Source organism: Ctenopharyngodon idella, chromosome 12 (genome assembly GCF_019924925.1).
Source record: "Ctenopharyngodon idella isolate HZGC_01 chromosome 12, HZGC01, whole genome shotgun sequence".
NCBI classification, from domain to species: domain Eukaryota; kingdom Metazoa; phylum Chordata; class Actinopteri; order Cypriniformes; family Xenocyprididae; genus Ctenopharyngodon; species Ctenopharyngodon idella.
The window spans coordinates 5,315,574-5,339,875 of NC_067231.1; the positions used below are offsets into that span (position 1 = coordinate 5,315,574).

The following is a 24,302-nucleotide window of genomic DNA, read 5'->3' on the forward strand; positions in this document are numbered from 1 at the left end:
TTAATTATTTATTTTATTTATTATTATAAGCATGAAGATAAAAATATTGACAATCTTCATTATCTTGAACTGCAAATTCTTTATTCATAAATGTCGATTATCCAAATATCCTTCTTTATACAAGGTTTTCTGTAACGAACTCGTTCTTTAAATAAAGTCTCTTAAACTTGTGAAAAATGTAAAAGGTAATTCAGTTGTTACATACTATGAGTCTGTATTTGGCGTCTTGTGAATGTCTTTTTCACCCCTTTTTTCTGTTTTTTTTTTTTTTTTTTTTTCATTTATCTTTGGAGCTTTGTCTGTGGTGCCTGTTTTTTTGTACTGTTAATAAGTTATTTAAAAAAAAAAAAAAAAAAAAAAAAATACAGACACTGGTTCATGGGTTCACAAATATCATCGCCCCCTAGCGGCAAACCATTGAAATTTCGAGATATTTTGAAACAGCTATGAAATAACGAAGTCTCGTTTACTAAAATAACGTGACTTTGGCAGTTTGATACGTGCCCCTATTAACTGGTTTGAAACAAATATTTCGCAAAGGTTTTGAAGCTTCACGAAGCGTGTTTCAAAAGCGCCCATCAGGGAATCACCTGTTTAAAAAAAGTAAAAGAAAAGAAGCAGAACTGAGGAGAGACTCCTGGCAAAAGAACGCGACAGAGCTCGTAATAAAACGAGAATCAACTTGGGCTTGCCTTTTCGGAGATAGTGAGAACTAAGGGATTTAAAAATGCTGTAAAAGCGACGCGGAGATGATGGCGTTATTACTTGGTGAGTAAGTTATTTTATTATTGAACAGATAAATTGCCATATTTAGCTCTCTGACATGGGTCATTGTAAGGCATTATCTATTGTGAAAGGTCATTTCATTATTGATTGTTTTTGTGCTTAAGTTTTGAGAACATTATTAAATACCAGATAATTCTGAACGAACATTCTATAATGATACTGGAAAAATTGGAGAGAACCTTGCCAGAAGCCAAAGTTCTGAGAACGTTCCCTGTTAGCTTTAGCAATCGCATAGCAATGTGCTAAAAAGTTATCTAAACACCTTGCTCACCGTTTAGAGACAGCTTGGTGAGCATCTTGGCATTGAGTTTGCACGGGCAAGCGCCATTATTATTTTCATCAGCAAATGTTTTGTTTCCCAGGCAGGATCATAGGCAGTCTAATGTTGAACAGCACTGTAAATGACTTATCCATAGTGTAAAATATTTCTAGCAAATTTATTTGCACCAGAATGCAGCGTTATACGTAATAATCCTTATTTATAATGACACTGATCTTATTTGATCACTTTTAGAGTTTTATCCTATAATTTGCTAAAAAAACACATTTTGAAACCCTGATTATTTGTCATCACTGTGACTAAAGCTGTGAGCCATGGTAAAGCATGCATTCAGTCGGATTTTTCCATATTTTTGTGAGAGACTATGTGTCGTAGGCTCTGAATGTGGCACTAGTGCCACCTGAGAGTGTGGCTTGCCACAGACTGGTAATGGGTCATTATGAATTTGATTTATGATGAGGTTTAGCCATTTAAAGTTTCCATCATCAGCTGATCACACATTGCACATTCTCAAGTCTCAGCCGCAACCACGCCGCCTCATCGTCACCTCATAGGCTGTACACTGGACAGGCCACTAGACTAGAATGACAAACTACTTAAGAGCCAATTAGAGGGTAATCAGGATGTTTGAGCATTTCGAGAGGGTGGCAAGGGATAATTGCTAAGACCACAGTGCAGAGACCGTCAACACTCCACATAGTTGCTCCAGCCCCCAAAGTAGTGAAATCAAGACCTGGCTGCAGTTCAGTGTGGTCAAAGGCATGTGTGTGGAATGTGGGGCCCGTCTGTTGAGGACCCGCTTTTCTATTCCGTAAAGTCCCTACTGGTGTTTCTCATCTAGAGCAGCAGATTTAAAGGGATAGTTCACCCAAAAATGAAAATTTGATGTTTATCTGCTTACCCCCAGGGCATCCAAGATGTAGGTGACTTTGTTTCTTCAGTAGAACACAAATGATGGTTTTTAACTCCAACCGTTGCGGTCTGTCAGTCGTATAATGCTTGTCAATGGTAACTCCATCTATAAGAGTCAAAAAAACATGCACAGACAAATCCAAATTAAACCCTGCGGCTCGTGACGACACATTGATGTCCTAAGACACGAAGCGATCGGTTTGTGCGAGAAACCGAACAGTATTTATATCATTTTTTATCTCTAAAACACCACTATGTCCAACAGCCTTGCGCATCCGATTGGTGAGATTTGAAAACGCGTTCTGGTGACGGAAGTATGTCTCACGCTTGTACTTCAATGAGTGCGAGACATCACTTCTGTTGTCAGAGCGCGTTCAGACCTCACTAACTGGATGCGCAAGGCAGTTGGACATAGTGGTGTTTCATTTGGATTTGTCTGTGCATGTTTTTTTGACTCTTATAGATGGAGTTACCATTGACAAGCATTATACAACTGACAGATCGCAACGGTTGGAGTTAAAAATCATCATTTGTGTTCTACTGAAGAAACAAAGTCACCTACATCTTGGATGCCCTGGGGGTAAGCAGATAAACATCAAATTTTCATTTTTGGGTGAACTATCCCTTTAAAGGGATAATTCACCCAAAAATGAAAATTATCCCATGATTTACACACCCTCAAGTCATCCTAGGTGTATATGACTATCTTCTTTCAGACAAACAAAAAAAATGAATCCATACGACTTCAGGTGGTTAATAAAGGCCTTCTGAAGCGAATCGATGCGTTTGTGTAGACAAGTATCCTTATTTAAAACTTTATAAAGTAAAATTACGAGCTTCCAGCACGTACGCATTCGACGTACATCCAAAAAGTGTTAACTTCTGCGACTTGACATGCTACGCATTTTACGTCATGGCGTGGTGTAGAACGTCTCTCTATTGATCAGGCATAACATTATGACCACTGACAGGTGAAGTGAATAACACTGATTATCTCTTCATCACGGCAACTGTTAGTGGGTGGGATATATTAGGCAGCAAGTGAACGTTTTGTCCTCAAAGTTGATGTGTTAGAAGCAGGAAAAATGGGCAAGTGTAAGGATTTGAGCAAGTGATGGCTAGATTGTGATGGCTAGACGACTGGGTCAGAGCATCTCCAAAACTGCAGCTCTTGTGGGGTGTTCCCGGTCTGCAGTGGTCAGTATCTATCAAAAGTGGTCCAAGGAAGGAACAGTGGTGAACTGGTGACGGGGTCATGGGCAGCAAGGCTCATTGATGAACGTGGGGAGCGAAGGCTGGCCCATGTGGTCCGATCCAACAGACGAGCTACTGTAGCTCAAATTGCTCAAGAAGTTAATTCTGGTTCTGATAGAAAGGTGTCAGAATACACAGTGTATCGCAGTTTGTTGTGTATGGGGCTGCATAGCCGCAGACCAGTCAGGGTGCCCATGCTGACCCCTGTCCACCGCCGAAAGCGACAACAGTGCTCTGTGGTCCAGTTCTGATGCTCACGTACCCACTGTTGGCGCAACAAACTGCGATGCACTGTGTATGCCTGGTCTGATGAATCACGTTTTCTTTTACTTCACATGGATGGTCGGATCTGTGTGCATCGCTTACCTGGGGAACACATGGAACCAGGTTGTACTATGGGAAGAAGGCAAGTCGGCGGAGGCAGTGTGATGCTTTGGGCAGTGTTCTGCTGAGAAACCTTGGGTCCTGCCATCTATGTGGATGTTACTTTGACATGTACCACCTACCTAAGCATTGTTGCAGACCATGTACACCCTTTCATGGAAACAGTATTCCCTGGTGCCTGTGGCCTCTTTCAGCAGGATAATGCGCCCTGCCACAAAGCAAAAATGGTTCAGGAATGGTTTGAGGAGCACAACAACGACTTTGAGGTGTTGACCAATCGAGCATCTGTGGGATGTGTTGAACAAACAAGTCCGATCCATGGAGGCCCCACCTCGCAACCTACAGGACTTAAAGGATCTGCTGCTGACATCTTGGTGCCAGATACCACAGCACACCTTCAGGGGTCTAGTGGAATCCATGCCTCGACGGGTCAGGGCTGTGTTGGCAGCAAAAGGGGGACCAACACAATATTAGGAAGATTGTAATAATGTTATGCCTGATTGGTGTATATATAATTCAGTGATAAAAATTTCTCTATAGTTGCATAATTTCAGGTGGAATCTGCCGACGTTTTTACAGGAAAGTCTGTCTGCAGACTTTCATACTTAACACATGACAACATAATCAAATTTGATTGACTACATGTAATCAATAATCAAATTTGAGTATGTTGTCAAATTCTTATTTACAGGTGGTGGTGACTGAGTATATTCCTCAAGTAGTGTTTTCTTTCTTTCCAGAGGCCTGTTGGACACCGACAGGCTTTAATGGGTCTCTCAGGGCCAAAATAACATTGTAGCATAAATAAACAGCTGTGGTCCTGACCTGTTACGTATACTCCTGTGTGGAGATATTTCAGACCTACACTTGGGGTTACCGTTTGAAGTAGTTAGTAACTGTGCTGTTTAGATGAAGACAAGAAGCCTAATCTTCTAAATTAAAGATGTGAAGTGCAATATAAACACAATTATCTGTAATAAGAGAGGACACAAGAGCCATCATAAACCATAACCATGTCATCTCACACCAGTTAAACCATAAGCATGGCAATGTTTCTATTTTTGTTCTTTTGAATCTTCATTTTAAAATTTTAACCTAAGAATTCCTTTGATCGAGGTGGCATGCGTCAAGTCAAATATATGAATATAGCTCTTTTCACAATACACATTGTTTTAAAGCAGTTTTAAAGAAAATCAAGATGTTAATGTCTGTAATTTCTTAACACCCTTATGCCTTATAGTCGCGTAGATTGGAGCTGGGCGATAATAGACCTTAGTCAGGATAGCAGCATATTTAATTTTGGACAGTAATGAAAATGAGGCTGTAAAAATACAGTGCGTTCAATGGATTGTTCTGTTGTTAAACAACAATCAGATTATTCAGCCTACAAAACACCTTTCCAAAAAAAAAAAAAAAAAATCAGTAGACAAAAACACCAAAAAACAGTTTTAAAAGTTATGAGTTGTGAAAATGACGCGATCTAGGACCGTTATACAGTGCGTGCTATTGTAAAGCCTGTACGTCTATTCCTCACAGCCATGTTTTCATCTGTGTTAAATTCATAATCAGTATTAGGTCTATTCTACATTTTGCAATAAGCTTTTGAGATTTGCGTATAGTATATAAACACCCTACTGAAGTATACGGTATGTATGCGGATAAAGTTGGACATACTTGTATATCCAAGTTTATATGAAGAGCTGGGCAATAACATACGTACATTTTGCAAAAAAAAAAAATCCTCTTGCTCTCACTCTCATTTTAGTATCAATCCTTGAAATTAGCTAAAATTTTCTTAATTATTCTGTATACCAAGAGGTTGCAGTTTTAGAAAAATCCCTGGACACAAGTTGCTTTTCTAAACTCTTTAAAGAGGACCTATTTTGCCGTTTTTTGGGTCTACTAGAATAAGTTTTCATGCTTGAATGTTCAAAAACCACCTTATTTTTCATATTTTACATCGTTGCACCTCTCTTCCCATTCTGCTCTGTTTAGTTCCTATCTCTATGAAGCCCCTCCTTCCGAAAAGCGCAGTGTGCTCTGATTGGTCGGCTGGAACAGTGTGTTGTGATTGGTCAACTGCTTCGAGCGTGTTTCGGAAAAGTCACGCCCCTTACCATAACCGTGTTAGATCCACGGAGTGAAAAAACAAAACAAAACAAAAAAACTGCCTCTTGGACATAGCGACAACACACTAACTCAACTTATACAGGCCTTGCCACCTTTATTTTGCCTGTACTGTGGCCAGGAATTAATTAAATGAGGAATATTGTGACGTGTATATTCCCGGGAGAAAACTCATGACTACAGTCATTTCAGGGAGTTCAGAAACAGTGCTTACTGATATAGAGAATAACTCCATTTGGAGTGGCTTTGTGCTTTGTAAGACCTTTTTCATGATCAAATAGCAACATTACAAACTAAAGAAACTTGAAAATGTAAAAAAGCATAACAGGACCTCTTTAACATGGTGAAGCCCTGAAAGACATAAGTAGTTTTCCTTTCAGGCTTTGCTGACTAAGAAGCACTGTCACTAGAGTCAAATCCCCAATTTCACACTTAAAACTTTGACAGCCATTTAATTTGACAGCAAAGCCATGTGGGGAAAGGAGCAGAGGACAAACACAGAATTTGAGGAGGGCAATTATTTTAGAATAGCTAGCTGGTGTTTGTCAGCCAAGAGCCATTTGAAAATGATCATTCAGTATAAATAAGCATCAAAGACAACAAGGCAAGCTATTTTGAGGCGATGCAACATATTATTAGCTAAATATAGCATGAGTTGATCTGAAGAGCACTCTTCTCAGAATACGTTTAATTCCCTTTCAACTGGACATTCTTTGATGATTTGGAATGTCTGATGTTCTTCCTGGATTCTGCTGGCGAGAGACAACTGGATTCACTAATTGTATATAAAAAACCTTGTTTGAAAGATAACACAGAGAATGCCTGATAGCCTGGACAATCTGCCATACTTAAAAGACATCGAAGCAGGATGATAATGGGCAGCTCTGCGGCGAAGTTCCCGACACACAGACCGCAATGCTAATGATAATTGATGTCACATGTTCTCCATGCTCTTCCCAGAGACAGAAGCTTAAAGAGGAAAGCCAGATATCTGTGTCCTGTCCTCAAGTCTCCCACTTTCCTTCCGCCTTGGTGCCTTCATCTAATTTGTAGGTTGAATCATGAAAGCATTGTGATAAATGGGGGATTATGGTGGATGGACTGGGCATTAATGAAGTTTCAGGAGGATTAGTGGTGACGTAAACCGTTGGGGTTGGGAGGGCTCACGGAGCCCTGGTTCTCCTTAGAGGAGCCCATTGAGGGGTCAAGAGGAGTGTGAGTGAATTAATTGGAGAAATGCAAGGCGTGGTCCTACTTTAATCCTCTCAGCGTCTCATGCCTGGCTCCAGTCCACACCCTCATATGATTCCTAATCAGCCTGACTCACCGCTGAAGCACTGGAATGAAGTAAACCTGAGTTTCTCTAATGTAGTAATAACAGAGTTTGACAGATCTTATCATCATGCCAAAAGGTGACTGTTGATGTCTGAGAGGGGGCTCGAAGACAATGCATGCGGAAAAGGGCTTCCGGAAGAGAGTCCTTCAACATCAAAAGACTGGCCGTGCACTTAGACGTCCTCTGTTGAGTCATTTGTTGATCTATAACTCACTCTGAACATGCTCAGTGGGGGACAGGGCAGTGTGGAGCCAGGGAGACATTATAAAGTGTTGAAGGAGACAAGATTGAGATTCATGGATAAATAATGACATGGTCCAGGTCAAGAGAATTAGAGCCTGTCCAAAACGCATCAGCGTAGAGGGGGAAAACACATTTTTGAAGGCATTGCAAAATAATAACAATTATTATAATATTATATTATATTATATTATATTAATAACAATAATAAAAGTAAAACAATTTAAATTTAATTTTTAAAATATCAAAAATAGTTTTTTTTTTTATATTAAAACAAATTCAAGAGAAATATTAAAAAGATGCTACTTTAAAATATCTGTATATAAATATATTCATATATAATACCATGGAAATAATACCATCAGTCAAACCAAAATTTATTCAGACATCTTGAACATTTCATTCATTAATACAGTTTATTCACTATAGTTTAAAAAAAAAAAAAATGGTAATAAAATATGACAAGATCTCAGAGTTAAACTGTGTCAGAAAATGATTAATCTTAATTATGTCAGATAACACTTAAGCAAAACATGGTCAGGTCAAAGTGTATGAATAATTTTTGGTCCCAAATTTTTATCAGTTTTACTGGTAGTCTTCTACTGCATGAAGAATTTTTGGGTATAATATGTCAGTTTGTTATTTTGGTTTGACTAATATATGTATAATATATTATATGTATATAATATAATATAATATAATATAATATAATATAATAATATATATATATATATATATATATATATATATATATATATAATATTATTATTATTTTATTATTATTGTTAAGTAGTAAAAATAGAAAATATTGATTACATTTTTCAAACGTCAAATTTTAAACTCTTTGAAGTCAACAAAACATACAATTTATAGTTAAATTTCATAATTAGAATAATATAAAGCATGTTCAAATACAACACAATTTAGAATACAAAATATAATATTATTAACAAATAATAATATGAAATGAGAAGAAATTATTGCAAAAATAACAATAAAAATAATAGTAATTACAGCAAAAAAGTTAATAAAATCTTACTGATATAAGTAGAAGTAATGAAGTATCATATAAATACAGTAACATATAGTATTATTAAATAGTAGGCTATTTAATTTGTAGTGTTTTTAGTATCTAATATGAACTTGTCATCTCGTTAGCTTGTTGTTCTGCTTTTTTCACAAGAGACTAATAAAACCATGCATGCAACCATACCGTCCTCCCCAAACCGAAAAACAATTAATTGAAAAGGCCTTTTCTTACACTGCAGGAAATGAGATTCATATTGATCATTGTAGATGGTCCAGACTCATGTTACCCAGGCCAGACTTTCTCATACGGGGTTGAAACCTGATCCGGAGCCAGCGTGCACTCGGTGGCAGACCTCCTGGCACCAGAGCAGAGAGGGCCCGAATGCACAGTGCTGCAGGGAAGGCCTTTCATTAGAGGAGCTGACTCCAGATCAGTGCCGTGATTAATTATCCAGCTCGGAAGACACACCTTCAGTCAAGCGCCTGTTAGGGTCGACAATCTCCCTGGTCCTCATTATATCGCTGCTTGGCTTGTAATTTACTGTCTTCTCCGTCAAACGCCGTCAGAGAACCTCCAGACAAACCTGTAGGTGTCTCCACCATGAATGGAATTCGGACAAAATTGTTGGGATACCTTTAGAAGGACGCTGGCGGAGATTTATGTGTCCTGCTGTGTGTTTGTCGTACTTTAAAATACTGACTTCAAAAAAAGACTAATTGGACAGTATATATCACAGTAGTCTATCTATCTATCTATCTATCGATCTATCGATCTATCGATCGATCGATCGATCGATCGATCGATAGTTAAAACATAAATATTGATTGATTCTTTCAAACTTTAAATTTAAAACTCCCCCAAATCGACAAAACATACAAATTATAGTTCAGTTACGATTTCTAAATTATAATCATATAAAGCGTGTTCAAATCCACTATTTAGAATACAAAATAAAAAATATTATAATATTATTAATAAATAATAATATTATAAAACATTAAGAAATTATTGCAAAAAAAAACAACAACACAAAAATGTTATTACAAAAACAAAACAACAACAACAACAAAATTAGTTAATAAAAAATCTCAATGAGATAAGTAAAAATACACTATATAAACATAGCTGATATTTATATCATATAAAATAGCCTGAACATCAGACTCGCATCAGTTGACTTTTTTTTTTTTTTTTATGCATTTATTTGCATTGTTGCTCCAGACTGTAAACAACTAAACTCCACCCATAACAATGTTCAATTTGACTTATTTGGGACACATCCAACTTCAAGTGTTGTTAAAAAAAAAGAATGAATGAAGCTAGAATAAAATATAAAATAAATAAATAAACAAGGCTTTGTTCATTCTTTTGATATATTCACTGTTTACATATTCATACAACAAAATGAAAAATTAATAGCAAATACGATCAAAAATGCTGACATGGTCTAGAAGCTTAAAAATAATACTCCGGGGGAAAAGTCAAGCAGTCTACCACAGTATAAACGGCATAGCAAAGTCTCTAACATGCAAAACAAAAACAATTATGCAACCGTTTTGAGTGACAGCGTGGAGTCAGAGTTCTTTCCCGTAAGGCGAGTGACTTCAGCAGGTCTCTGCGGGTGTGAATGTGTGTGTTTGTGTCAGAGGAGGGTAATGATAAGGTTTCCTGCGGCAGATGTACAGGCCGTGCCCAGGAGTGACAGCAGGAGCGTCTTGTCAGTGGCGTCGCTCCTCTGTGGACCATCCGTGCAATTTCTCTTATTACAAGGCTAGACAGGGCACAACAACCACAAAAATAAGCAATTACATTTAATTAGACAACAACAACCAAAAGACGTCTCGGACACAGCGCTAGCAAATAAAAGGAAACGTGAGGCGACCGAAGAGAGTATAATGAATGATACATCAAAGTCTAAAGCTAAATGACTCTTTCATTAGTTGCATGATATCTTCAAAGCAGAGAGAGATGAGATGAGTAAGATAAAGGGGAGTGGAAAGAGAGAGACAGAGAGAAAGAGACAGACAGAGACAGGACAGGAAAGTGAATGATCCTTGGCCCTGTTTACACCTGGTATTAAGATGCGCTTTGGTTGATCGGGTCACAATAGACATAGGAGACGCATACCTGTTTACACCTGGTATTTTAATGCCTTTTTTTTGTCCACTTTCAACCACTTCTGTCCTGAATTCTTTAAGGGGAGGGTCTATGGGTGGGTAAATGTATGGGTTTTTTCAGATCTTTTGATCTAATGGACAAAATAAGCTTGCACAATTTACATATGAACACACCTGGAGATGACGGAAAAACATGGAGAGCATCAGCTTTCGTTTCTGCTCTAACAGCCACAGGACCACGCCAAATGCTGTGTGTGTGTGCTAGAAATCAGGAATGTGCTTGGTATGTTTTCCGTCTTGAACCCAGACTTGGGTCTCCAGCCAACAAAGTTTAAATCCCGTCTGGCTAGCGCGCTTCCCATAATGTTTACGCGGTCTTTTGCGGCTGTTTGAACACATTCGACCACATGAGCGTCTACACTACGAAAGCAACCCGGTCTAATGTGTTTTCAAGCTCAAAAAGGTTTAGACACCGTTTACACCTGTATTTAGCGCCGTCCACTTGTGATCCGATCTACCAAAATGCATCTTAATACCAGGTGTAAAGAGGGCCCTAGAGCAACTTTAGGGAACTATCCTTTTTGATGTTAGTCTACGTTTCACTTTGAGTGTGAACGGTTGCAAGTTCTGACCTAAAATCACTTTTAATAAACCAAAATGGCTGCTGTATGTCTGTGGATTATGAGCCAAAACACTTATGCATTTTGTATAGAGTGATGATCACATATTTTTGTCAACCCAGAAGTTAGCATCACCCTGTTTCACTCCACTTTAGACATTCTACTAACTATAAGTAACTTTGCAACTACATGTCAACTAACTCTCATTAGAGTAATAGTAGACTGTAGTAGACAATGTTTTAGTAGAAAAAAAAAAAAAAGGGTCGTACTGAAGAGCTGAAGTGTGGTACTGTAATAGGATGCCACCATTGCAATAAGTCAGTTTGTGAAATTTCATCCCTGCTAGATATTCCGTGGTCAACTTTAAATGGTATTATTGGAAAGCGGAAGCTTTTTGGAACAGCAGCAACTCAGCCACAAAGTGGAAGACCACAGGGTTTATAAGTCTTTATTTAATCTTGACAGACTACACATCATTAGAAAGGTCAAAGATTCCATTTTATCTTATATTAAATATCTTATAGTGACAGTAAATTCAAAATTTTTGTCACAAGCTATGCAAAATCAAAAACTCCATGTCCATGCACATTAAATATGAGCCTCTAATGCATCCACTGGGGGAAAAACTCCTGCACACTTCTCATCAGAGTTCCTTACTAAACTCTGTACATCAGGGCTTTTAGTCCATAACTGTGCTCATTTCAAATTTGTTTAGAGAAGAGTATTATTATTATTTTATATTTTTACCCAAACTGGGATTTTTTTGAGCATTCAGTGGCTAGTTGTGGCCTAATGGGTTGAGAGTCGGACTTGTAACCCGAAGGTCGTAAAAGTACCGGCAGGAAATGTTGGTGAGGGGAGTGAATGAACAGCACTCTCTTCCACTCTCATTACCCACAACTGAGGTGCTTTTGAGCAAGGCACCTAAACCCCAATCACTCCCCAGGCACCGCAGCAAAAATGGCTGCCCACTGCTCCGGGTGTGTGTTCACGGTTTGTGTGTGTTCACTACTCACTGCTGTGTGTGCACTTGGAAGGGTGAAATGCACAGCACAAATTCTTGGCCACACGTCAAGCCACTTTCACTTTAAACGCACTCATATAATGTGTTATTTTCATTCTGGAAGCTAGAGTGCACAATCGTGCAGAATGTCCACAAGTGAGACTTGTAGAACTAAAACTTATGACGGACAGAGGCATCCAGCTTTCGCTGAAGCTGAACAACATGCTGATAGAAACGTTTTGACTGAATAAACGTGACAATAAACACACAGTTGCGACAATATGTGGTAAATTTTGTATTCTTCAAGCTATCTAAGATATTTTCATAAGAATAAACTGTGTATAATCGGCATAGACTTTATTATTGTATAGTATATTATAAATTAATATATTTTTTTCATCATTCTGTAAGACACCAGTTATTTTAAACATTCGACTGACGTTATATAGTGGGTTTGGGATAAAAACATGATAATATTGTCATAAATTGTTGTCTTTTGACGCTATGCTAAGATAACATGCTAGCTAGCCAGTATGCACTTGTTGCCAGCAGCGATAAATCACCTAAGATCACTGGAATGTTTCTTCTTTAGAAGGGCATTTGATACAAACGCAAAGCATGTGAAGTTAGTAATTTAATCAAAGGCATTTTTATTCACACTGTTTTAATCACCTTAATAAAGCGTGCCATGCCGCCATCACATACAGCAGTTATCTCAGATAACACATTAGATGACCAAATAAAGCTTTGGCGGGACAAAAATTAATTTTGGCGGCCACCAAAATATTTTCAGCGCAGGAAAAACCCTGATAAGGTCACAGAGCGGGGTCACCAAGTGCTGAGGCGCATGGTGCATAAAGGTCGCTAACACTCTGCTGACTCCATGGCTGAAGAGTTCTTTCACTGGCATTAATATCAGCAGAAAACCTGCTATTTTTCAGGGGTTGAGATAGTCCCCTTCTTAATTCTTAATGCTTCAGCATACCAAGACATTTTAGACAATACTATGCTTCCAACTTTGTGGGAACAGTTTGGGGAAGGCCCTTTTCTATTCCAGCATGACACTGCCCCAGTTCACAAAGCAAGGTCCATAAAGACTATGAGTTTGGTGTTAAGAACTTGACCTGCTCATAGCCCTGACCTCAACCCCACTGAACACCTTTGGGGTAAACTGGAATGGAGATTGCGAGCCAGGCCTTCTCATCCAACATCAGTGTCTGACCTCACAAGTGCTCTGCTTGATGAATGGGCAAAAACTCCCACAGAAACACTCTAAAAGCCTTCCCAGAAGAGTGGAATCTGTTACAGCTGCAGAGGGGGACACCAACTCTATATCACTGTCTATGTATTTAGAGTGCAATGTCATTACAGTCCCCCTGTTGGTGTAATGGTGTATTACTGTATACATACAGTTCTTCAAAGTCTCTCATACTGTGGGCCATCCTTATTGTTGACCCCTGTATTAAGGAGATCAAAGCTTGAAACGCCATCATTCATACAGATAACCATTCGGCTCATTTCTTTTATAGTGGGGCACGGATAAATAATCAACTCAGTTTTATCCCTAGAAGAGAAACTGTTCTCCACTAGTTGGCACAGTTGAAAACCACAGTCCTCTTCTTCTGTTGTTGTTATTGCTGCTGACTCTTAGCATGCAGTCTCTGCCACTCTGCATAATGCGTTTGCCTGGCTTGCTCCTAATTTCCCAAGCTTCTCATCACTGTCAGGGAGTTCCTGTTTGATCTGGGAGACACCCTCCCTCTTTCTCTCTCTCTCTTTCTCGGCTGTCTGCAGCCTGGGAAAAGCCGCAGCGACACGGCAAACTGTCGCTGCCTGAAGGGGGGAGCGGGTGCAGAGGCGCGCTCTGAGAACATGAAAGACAAACAGCCGCGGTCTGCCGCTGCACCCCTGTCGCCAGGCCTGCCCGTCTGTCTGTGGCGATAGGCGGTCGGGAGCTGGTGCTGCTGCTGCAGTGGGAGGCCAATTTCTGGGTGATCTGAGTTGCGCTGTTTGGTTTAGCCTGACCATCAGGTCTGGGAACAGCCTGACTGCAGTCTTCACCGGTAAATAAAGCTAGTTTTAGCTGCTCTCTCAGCATGCTTTTAGAGAGGTTTTGGGCAACTTTCAGATGGGAGACTAGCTGAACACTCAGCTAAACCAGTTAAGCATCAGCTTAACCAACAAACAAGCTTAGCCTGATTTAAGCTGATCTGTTTTCATCAGGGTTGGCCCAACAATATGCACACATATTAATACAACATAGACAATTGGAAAATTGTCAATTTTGCTTTCTAACTGTAGATGAGAATCAGCAGAGCTGCTCAACCAGTAGTTCATGGTGCTAGCAATGGCAAGGTCATGGGTTTGAATCCCAGTGAATGCATGTGCTGGTAGGATGTATACCTTAAAGGGTTAGTTCACCCAAAAATGAAAATTCTGTCATTAATTACTCACCCTCATGTCGTTCCACACCCATAAGACCTTCGTTCATCTTCGGAACACAAATTAAGATATTTTTGATCAAATACGATGGCTCGTTGAGGCCTGCATTGACAGTGTTCATTTACACTTTCAAACACCCAGAAAGCTAATAAAGACATATTTAAAACAGTTCATGTGACTATAGTGGTTCAACCTTAATGTTATGAAGCGACAAAAGACCCCAAAATAACAACTTTATTCAACAATATCTAGTGATGGGTAATTTCAAAACACTGCTTCATGAAGCATCAAAGCTTTACGAATCTTTTGTTTCGAATCAGTGGTTTGGAGCATGTATCAAACTGCCAAAGTCACGTGATTTCAGTAAACGAGGCTTTGTTACGTCATAAGTGTTTCAAAATTTCAATGGTTCACGTGACTCTGATGAGCCATCGGATTTTATCAAAAATATCTTAATTTGTGTTCCGAAGATGAAGGAAGGTCTTACGGGTGTGGAACGACATGAGGGTGAGTAATTAATGACAGAATTTTAATTTTTGGGTGAACTAACCCTTTAAATGCAACGTAAAGGCCCTGATATACTCAACTTTTTTTATTCTTCTCTCAGGGTTAAAATAAAATAATACCAGAGCATAAAATACCATAAAATAATTTCTGACGCCACCCACGCTGCTGAGAGCAGCGTCTAGATGATTATGTAAATATGTGCTATGTGCTTTCCTCTCAATTACAAAATAAACATACAAAAATATGACAGCGGTGAGAAAACAGCAGTAAAGAAAGCATCTGATCATAGCAATGTTGGATATGTTTGCACAAGCTCAGCAATTTTGCACTCCAGTAAAGTCATGCCACGCTTTTTTATATTGCACGTTATACAATAGATTCCTTTAAAGCAAGCTGCTTTACAGTATTAAACATGAAAAAACAGTATCAGTGTCAACTTGCAACTTAAATTTCTACTATAAAGCAGCTATCCCATGTGTTAATGTTTTTACTCACGACTGACCTCGGCGGAATAAACAGAAGAAATGAACCGGAGAAGATTTTCATGTCAAAGAAGGCGGAGCCCCTAACCACACCTATACCTATTAAGTAATCACCATGGACCAATGGTAGTTCGAAGGTGTTTACCAGTCGGAGCGAAATTTTCCAGAAAGTTCACTTTGGCAAGCTGTTTCAAACTCCAGAACTCAAAACAAACTTCATTTAGAAGTCACTTTCAAACCAAGCAGCTTCCTTTTGGTCAGCACAGCGAATTCGCGTGCCAATTTGAAAATGAGCGAAATCTGCAAGGTGAACTCACGAGAAAACTCCTTATCACTCAAATTCCTTTTGGAATGACTGGATTTCGCCTGTGAAATTTTGCTGAGCAATGATAAACATGACCGCACCTTTATAAGCCACGTAACATTTGCATAAAAAACCCATCTGTTTCCCAACCTGGCCCAGAGCATCTCAGAGCAGTGATCTGTATCGGTCTGACTGTGATGAGAACCAGAGCGGGGCAGGACCAAAGCATCTCCGGCAGGACTTTAGTAGCTTGTTTATCACATTTTGACAGTAATAGGAAAGCAGTCATCCCTCTTTCCGCACCACTCCTTACTCTCAGGCATACCATTTATCTGCTGTAGAGCCCCTTTCAGAGCCAGAACCCTTGACTAAACCCTGTCTCTTCTTTACTGTATATCTCACTGGACCAAAACACTTCAACTCTTGTATGAGATTAACTCCATCTTGAAAATGACTCAATAGTTTAAAGCTAAAGTTGCTAGACTTCCTATGTGGATCTGGAAGTGTTAAAGCTTTTAACAAGTTTCATGTTTGCAAATAGTATGGGGTGATTTGTTAATTATTTTGTTCATATAGTTTTTTTTAAAATTATTATTAATATTTAAATAGAATATGATATACAGTTGGTCAACACATCTGAGACCACAGTGAAATTGATTTACGATACTGGATTTGGGATATTTTCAGAAAAATTTGTGGGATTGATCATGTAACCTCTTTGTACAAAACATTAGATGTTCTTGCTTCAAAGATGATTTTGGAACATCTAGTTTTTGGGAAAATAGTGAAAGAAAATAAAATACATTTTATTTTATATTAAAATATTTTCAATAGTGTTTTCAATAGTGGCTTTTGCACCCAACTGCAGGACTCAACAGTAAATATATTTTTGGTAACACTTTAGAATAATGGTCCATCATTAATAGGTAACTATGCAGGAAGTTATGCAGGAAAAAATAAGTTGTACTACATTAACAAGGAAATATGGAAACAAGCCTAACTAATCAGTAAGTAACTTTTTTTTTTTTTTTTTTTTTGTTCACTTTAAAATAACGGTTCAGATCACTAGTAGCTCTTGAAGAGTGACTAGGTAACATTTGGTCATAAAATGCATCACTATTTACTTATGTTGAGAGTAAAAAACGACAATTGCTCACATCTCAGACTCACATTATGTTGTGATTAGCAATTAATTGGTAATTCTTTATAACTTGTTATAGTCATTAGCTCTTAATGTGGCCAATCTCATTCAGTAATTATTGATTACCTCATACGTACGATCTCAGTCCTAAATTTGCTCACTGTAAAAAAAAAATATTTTCAGGATTGTTATCACAACATTTTTTCTTTTGTCAAATCAACTTAAATAATTAATGCAGTTTAGATAACATAATATTTTGAGTTTCTGTTGATTAAACCAATTGCCTTCATTGTATTAACTTTTTTTATTACATTTTTTATTTCAATGAACTCAATTTTAAGGCAACCAGGTAACTTACTTTTTTTTTTTTTAAGTTAAACCAACAATTTTGTTTTACAGGGTACTTACTGATTAGTTAATTTTGTTTCCATATTCCATATCAAAAATCTCTCTGTTGGCCCAGTTCACCATTTCACTTGCCCTTCCAACATTTTCACTGGCCCCACTGCAAGAATTACATTAGCAACTTATAATTTAATGTTGGTCTTTACAATATAATACAATATGAAAATACAATATAATACAAATCATTTATTAGTTTTAATTTTAATAAAAATATCTGCAAATTATACAACTATTAACTTCCTGAAACCTATGAATCCATGAACACAGTTTTGTTGGAAAATGATTGCATACAATGCAGCTTTAAACTTTATTCTCGCAATTCTGACAAAACATCACCCATGTTAGAAAGGAATAACGCAACTGTTCAGAAACGCCCTCACACTGGCGTCGGGCCATCGGTCCTCAAGTCCTACCACTAAATCTAAGAATTACACTGGCATTAAAAGCAATCCATACCTTGTGTTTTCATGCGTGTCAAAAAGAGAAGAATGAGGGACGCTTAGTTGTGAAGTAAACTTCAATTTACACATTTCTGGTGTCTCAAACCACAAGCATAACAGCACGCTCCCAAAACTATGTTTAAAATGTCTGGCATTCACTTGAGCTTTCAAGGCCCATAAAGAAATGTGGGTTGGCCAATTATCTGAATAAATGATGGCGTTTCAAGCATAGTCATCATTTGAATGGTTTACACAAACCGTTGTTATCTTTCTACAGCCGAGTCATGTCTCCCGGTAGTGCCGCCTGCGTGTTTTGCAAGAGCGAGCAGGCGTCAGCGTAAGTGACTGGAGCTCGGACGATCAGCATACCAAACACAGCTGTGCTTATGCAGGAGGAAATGCCACAAACATCCTATTGCTGCAGTCTCCATTCACACACACTGTCTGTCAAAAGCTCACGACGGAAACAAGGACTGTTTACTGGGAGGGCTGAGATGACAATATCATGATTGTGTTATTGAAGCAGGGCTTTACAGCAGAAAATGTGGTGAAGTTGACACAATAACAGACCAAACATATCATTAGACATCCATTAGAGACTTTTGAAGCTACAGACCAATTCAAACCCAAAGCATGATGTAAAGGAGGAAAACAAAACTTTGACAAATGCCATGGGTAATTCATAAAAATTCAGGAAATAAATCAATGCTACACATATTTCAATTACCACATAGAAGCTGTTTTTTGGGGGTTTGTCTGGGGTTATTTTTATCTTGGGATTACTCTGAATCACAGACTATATAAGTGTTTATATTTCATATGCCCAAAAGAAAATACACAATGGGTTTCTCATTTGTTTTATGAAAGTATCAACTATATCTCAGATAAAGTTATAAGAAGAAATGGTATAATTGTTGACATACTGTAATAAGAAAAATAGAGCTTATTCTGAGCAAACTATGAGATATTAATCTCGATGACAAGATATAAAGGAGATATTTGTGCTTTTCTTCCCTATGGATATTGGAAGCAAACTAGGTTTGTATTGTATGCTATCATTAACAACATGTGCATGAATTCAAAACTTAAATGAAGTTTTTTAGCTTTTATATTTTCCATTGTATTGAGTTTGTATTACTTTGTAAGACTCAGGGTTAGGCCTAAATGTTATGAGATATGCTGCTAACATAATGGCATGTTTAACAAATGATCAAGTTTTGCATTGAATAATCTCTATTAAGAAGCTTCTGAGCGTTTTTGCAACTATGCCAATAAGTCATTTGAAGTCATTCAATAAAGTCAACTCTTTCACAGGTCTCTCTTCTCACAAGATGAAAGTACTGGATCAGTTAAGCTGTCACAAATGAAGACTGACCACCAAAAGGTAAAAGTAAGCAGAAAATTGCCAGGTAATGACTGTTCAACCTTCATTAAGAGAGTGCATCCTTCAGCATTAGAAAACTACACAAGCACTGCCGTCTGCTATCATGTCATTCAGAATGAGCAAAATATATAATTAAACATTTTAGCTATTAATAGAGACCTCAGAGATATAGCACCACGGTAAATGTAAGTCTGAGACGAAAACCAGCACCCTTAACTCTAATGGGCTGCTTCTTTATAATTAACCTGGGAAAGGTCACAAATCAAAGAGTCTCATACAGCACTGGCGCCACAAACTCTTTTCTTTGACCACTAATGACTCCAGAGAGAGTACGAGTCAACAATGCTTAGCCTCTATTTTATCATTCATAATGCTAAATGGTATTATTATCCTAACATTCATAATAAACATAATTAACATTACTTCTAATAGGTGTCTATATAATTGCCTAATCGATTGAAATTCCTTGTACAATTGACCCATAAAGCATTTAAGCCACATTTGTAAATATATCAATGTCACTGCAATAAAAATAAAATATCAGAGTCATCTTCTCTCAAAAGATGTTAGAGCTTTTCCCAGGGCCAACTTCACTTTTCGAGCTATTTTTGGATATAAAGACAGTTCTACTCAAGTTCACACAGGTGTCCTATGAGAGGACCCACAGGTGTAGTTTATCACATTAACTATCAACATGAGCCACTAAGACCTAATACACAAGTACACCGGTATTTTTATTTGTTTTTTTTTAAAATCGTGTCCACACAAGCACAGTTTAAAAAAAAAAGTCAGTCCACATGAAAACGCAAAATGAAACCTGAAAAAAGTTTATTACCTGTTCCGGTAGGCTAACAACATTGTCATAAGCATTTTATTAAAAAAGCTGCGGTCTTGAAAATACCTGTGTTCGTGTGGACATGGCCTAATGTTTGACAACCACAAATGGTCACAGTCCTTGAGTTAAAGGGTTGGTTCACCCCAAAATTAAAATTCTGCGATCATTTACTCAGTCAGCATCATTTAGTTTTCAACTTTTTATGCGTTTGGCCATTCATTTACACAACAAAGTTCTATCTTTACAACTGAAGCTCGTGCTTTACTACTGGCTTTGGAAAATATAGAAAATGGAAAAGAATGAAATTTCTTAATCTTCACAGACTCAAAATCTTGCCTTCAGGCACTAGAATCTGTAAAGACTGATCATCCCATAATTATAACTATATTATCTAAAGTAGATCTTTTACGCAAGAAAAAAATCATTATCTTTTTTTTTGCTGGGTTCCAGGTCATATTGGTTTATCTGGTAACGAGAAAGCAAACATTGCTGCAAAGGAGGCTCTCAACTTCAATATTTCAGAGTGTCAAATTCCACCCTCTGATCTCAGACCAGTAATAAACTCCTATATTAATAGTGTTTGGCAGATGGAATGGGATAAATGCAAACGAATTAAGTCCTAGTATAAGAAGAATGTTTTTTACTAATTTCAAATCTAGGTATGATCAAGTTGTTTTTACTAGATGCCGTTTGAGTCATACAAGACTTACACATGGTTATTTAGAAGAACCACCATCAAGCCTTCCATGTCAAACTACAAACATATTTTACTGGAGTGCAGTGTTTTTAATGTAAATAGACAACGGTTTTATTCCGAGATGTGTTTAACTGATGTATTTTAGAAAATATCACCTGAATGTATTTTAGAATTTCTGTCTTGTATTCATATGAAATGTCTTATATATATTTTTTGTTAATTGTATGAATTTTGTTGATTATTCTGTTTTCGCCATGAAAATAGCCTTGTTGCTGACATGGCGTAAATAAATAAATTCATTTACACAACAACAGTGTTTTGGGGGCCTGAAAATGCAAACTTTTGAAAATGGTTTCTAAGTGTACGTTTTTGAAAACGATACTGTTATTGTCTCCATGTAAACTACAAAAATGCGAATTTGTGAAAATGGTGACGTCATGTGCATGTGTATTACCTGTTCAGTCTATAGGCGCGTAGTGTTTCTTTACAAAGTGATATTGCCAACTACTGGCCTGCTTTGCATAATACAGTGTTTTTAATAGTTTTCACTGATCTGTGTGAACAGGGATTGTTTTGACAAAGTTGTCATTTGTACACGAAAAACCTAAAGGAAAACTTTTTAGTTTTTAGTACATCATTGTCGTGTAAACGTACCCTTAGTTTCAAACCAGTAAAACTTTTATTTATCCTTGAAACACCAATTAAGATATTTTAATGAAACCTGAGAATTTTCTGTCCCTCCACTGAAAGTCCAAAACCAAAACTTTGACACATGAAAGAATGAACTTACAAACTTTTTGAAGCCTCAAAGTTTTGGTGGAATGAACTTTTAAAGGTAAAGGAGGGACAGAAATTTCTCAGGTTTCATTAAAAATATTTCATTTGTGTTTGAAAGATGGAAGTCTTGTGGGTTTGGAGCGACACTAGGTTGAGTGATGACAGAAATTTTGTTTTTGAATTTTGAACTATACCTTTAATTTTCAACAGTTGTGTCTTGTAAGCGCGACAAACTTGCATCATTACAAAATTTCATTAGCATTGTTGCGGTCAATGGAAAAGGCTAAACCTGAAGAAGGTCGATTGACAGAAACGTTGCTAATAAAATATATATCTGGTACTTGACCAATAATGTTTGTATGTTGTATTGGCGAGTCTAATAATGTACCTGACTACTTCTGCCATATCTAGTTGATTACTTTGAGAGCATACAGTAAGTTACAGAACAATAATCAGTACCCAACATTTAAAGATGACAGATGCTCACCAGGAGCCCATCTGTTGAGTCATTTGAGACTGGGGAATGATGTTCGAGGTGCTTAAATATGTACTGGGGAGAGTGGGTTTGGCCGTACTGACTGATAGCCTCATTAGCATTACAGAGAGATCAAAACAGACCCAATGACGGACAGAACAACCCACTATTGTTTTCCTATCACTGTGCTGATGGATGGGAGCAGTGCTGCCTGAGGATGTGAACCACTTTCTGCTGATTGTAGGCCAGTATGCGGTAAAGTGTTAGACACTTTTTGTGTGTCAGAAGCACGTTGCCTTTTGACTGCAAGCCAAAAAAAGTGAACAACAACAAAAAAAGGTATTTAGGCATTTAAACCACACTTAAAAGGAAAGTTCACCTAAAATGAAATTTTTTGTCATTAAGTTGTCATTTACCCACCCTTAAGTCTTTCAAACTTGTATGACTTTCTTCCGTGGAACATAAAAGAAGATATTTTGAGAAATGTCTTTTTAATTTGTACAATAGTTACTTAAACAGTCTGTTGTCCAGCATTCTTCCACAGTGTTCTGCAGAAGAAAGAAAGTTATACATGTTTGGAACAGCATGAGGGTTAAATTATGACAGAATTTTCATTTTTGGGTGAACTGTGCCTTTAAAACTGTATAAATGTCACTGCAAAAATGATATGGACACTCCCTTCTAATGCCTTACAGAGGATCTGGTGACATTTAGACATTAAGTGTGTCTTAAGTACTCATATACTTGAGATAATTCAATAAACTGCTCCTATCAAGATTTCTCACTTCCAGTATAAAGAACCCATAACAAGCACAAAGCTTTCCAAACACCCCTATAAAGACAGAGGCTAACACATCATAGGACGAATCAATTGGACATGTGACGTTTCTCATGGTCAGAAATCTCAGTACAAATCTCTTTGCTTTGATCGTACGTTACAGACACAAACAAGTCAGCCGCCCAAAACTACAGTTCAAACCTCAGAACGGGGATGTTAACGTCATTTAACCAATGTCATTTTAAAAGGCGGCAGCGGCGCCAGGCTCCGCACTGCCATGATAAACGGAGAATAAAGCGTAGAGCTGCAGCGGGACACATGCTCTGAATCCCGCCGCAGTCGACCGCAGCTCTGAGCACTCAGTGTTTAACTGGTGTTGCATAGTTCAGGATCACCGCACTGAGCTGGCAAGCGCTGCCCTTCACTGTCCAAGGACTGTGTTTTCCTGTGGCATCAGATAAAATGACTCCATAAAACAACAAACTCAAACTCTAGCGATTACCCGAAAATCAGCTCTAGTAAAACTGTCGAGTGGGGTTCATGAGGCAAGTGGCAACATCAGCCGACAGAGGGTTAAAGGTCAGGGTCTTGGTGTGAGCCATTTATGATTCATGGTTCATCAGGTTACATAATCTAGAATTGCAAAACATTATTGCTTATTAAATGCAAACTGTGGTGTTCAGCTGACCAGAAACCAGTCAACTTTTTAAGCAGTCTTTTATCTTTCCTTTCATTTTTTTTCCCCCCAAAGGCTTTTCAAAAATGTTTCAAAAAAGACTGGAAAATAAATTGTCATCTCATTAAAAAAATTATTTGAAGAAAATAATAATAATAATAATAATAATAATAATAATAAATAACATTTTTAAATGTGACAACCAGACAAAGAAAGTCAACTTAAAGAGATAGTTCACCCAAAAATGGAAATTCTGTCATCATTTACTCACCTTCATGTTTTTCTAAAACTTTATTCTGTAGAACACAAAAGATCTTTTGAAGAACTAATAAATTGTTTGTCCATATCAGTGTTATTTTAGTATCATCGATATACTAATATGTAATTTAAATTACATTTAATTTTTCACTGCTATCACATTAATTTTCAAATTTTAGTAACATTTTTGTCATTTTGATTCGTTTTTTACAGTTGTGGTCAGAATTATTGGCACCCGTGGTAAATATGATCAAAGATGACCATAAAAAATAAATCTGCATTGTTTATCCTTTTGATCTTTAATTCATAAAATTAGCAAAAATCTAACCTTTCACTGAAGGAAAAGAATTGAAAGTGGGGGGAAAATCACATTATGAAATAAATGTTTTTCTCCAAAACACGTTGGCCACAATTATTGCCACCCCTAGAATTTTTTATGAGTAAAATATCTAATAAAAAGTATATTCCCCTTCATATTTACATTTTTTTTTTTTTTTTTTTTTTTTTTTTTAAGCACACCAGGGTGATCATGAACATGACATTGTCCAGCCATGACTTCCTGTTCCATAGGAGTATAAACATGAGGAAACACAAAGGCCAGATTCCCTTAAT

At 37.5% G+C, this 24,302-nt stretch overlaps 1 long non-coding RNA gene across 1 annotated transcript; it reads left to right on the top strand.

The window, feature by feature from the left end:
* The first annotated feature begins 316 nt into the window (after positions 1-316).
* Positions 317-20,974, top strand: LOC127523785 (uncharacterized). The gene is made up of 3 exons (XR_007932937.1): positions 317-768; positions 19,125-19,194; positions 20,480-20,974. It is a non-coding gene; the product is annotated as an uncharacterized LOC127523785 (long non-coding RNA).
* Positions 20,975-24,302: the final 3,328 nt, after the last annotated feature.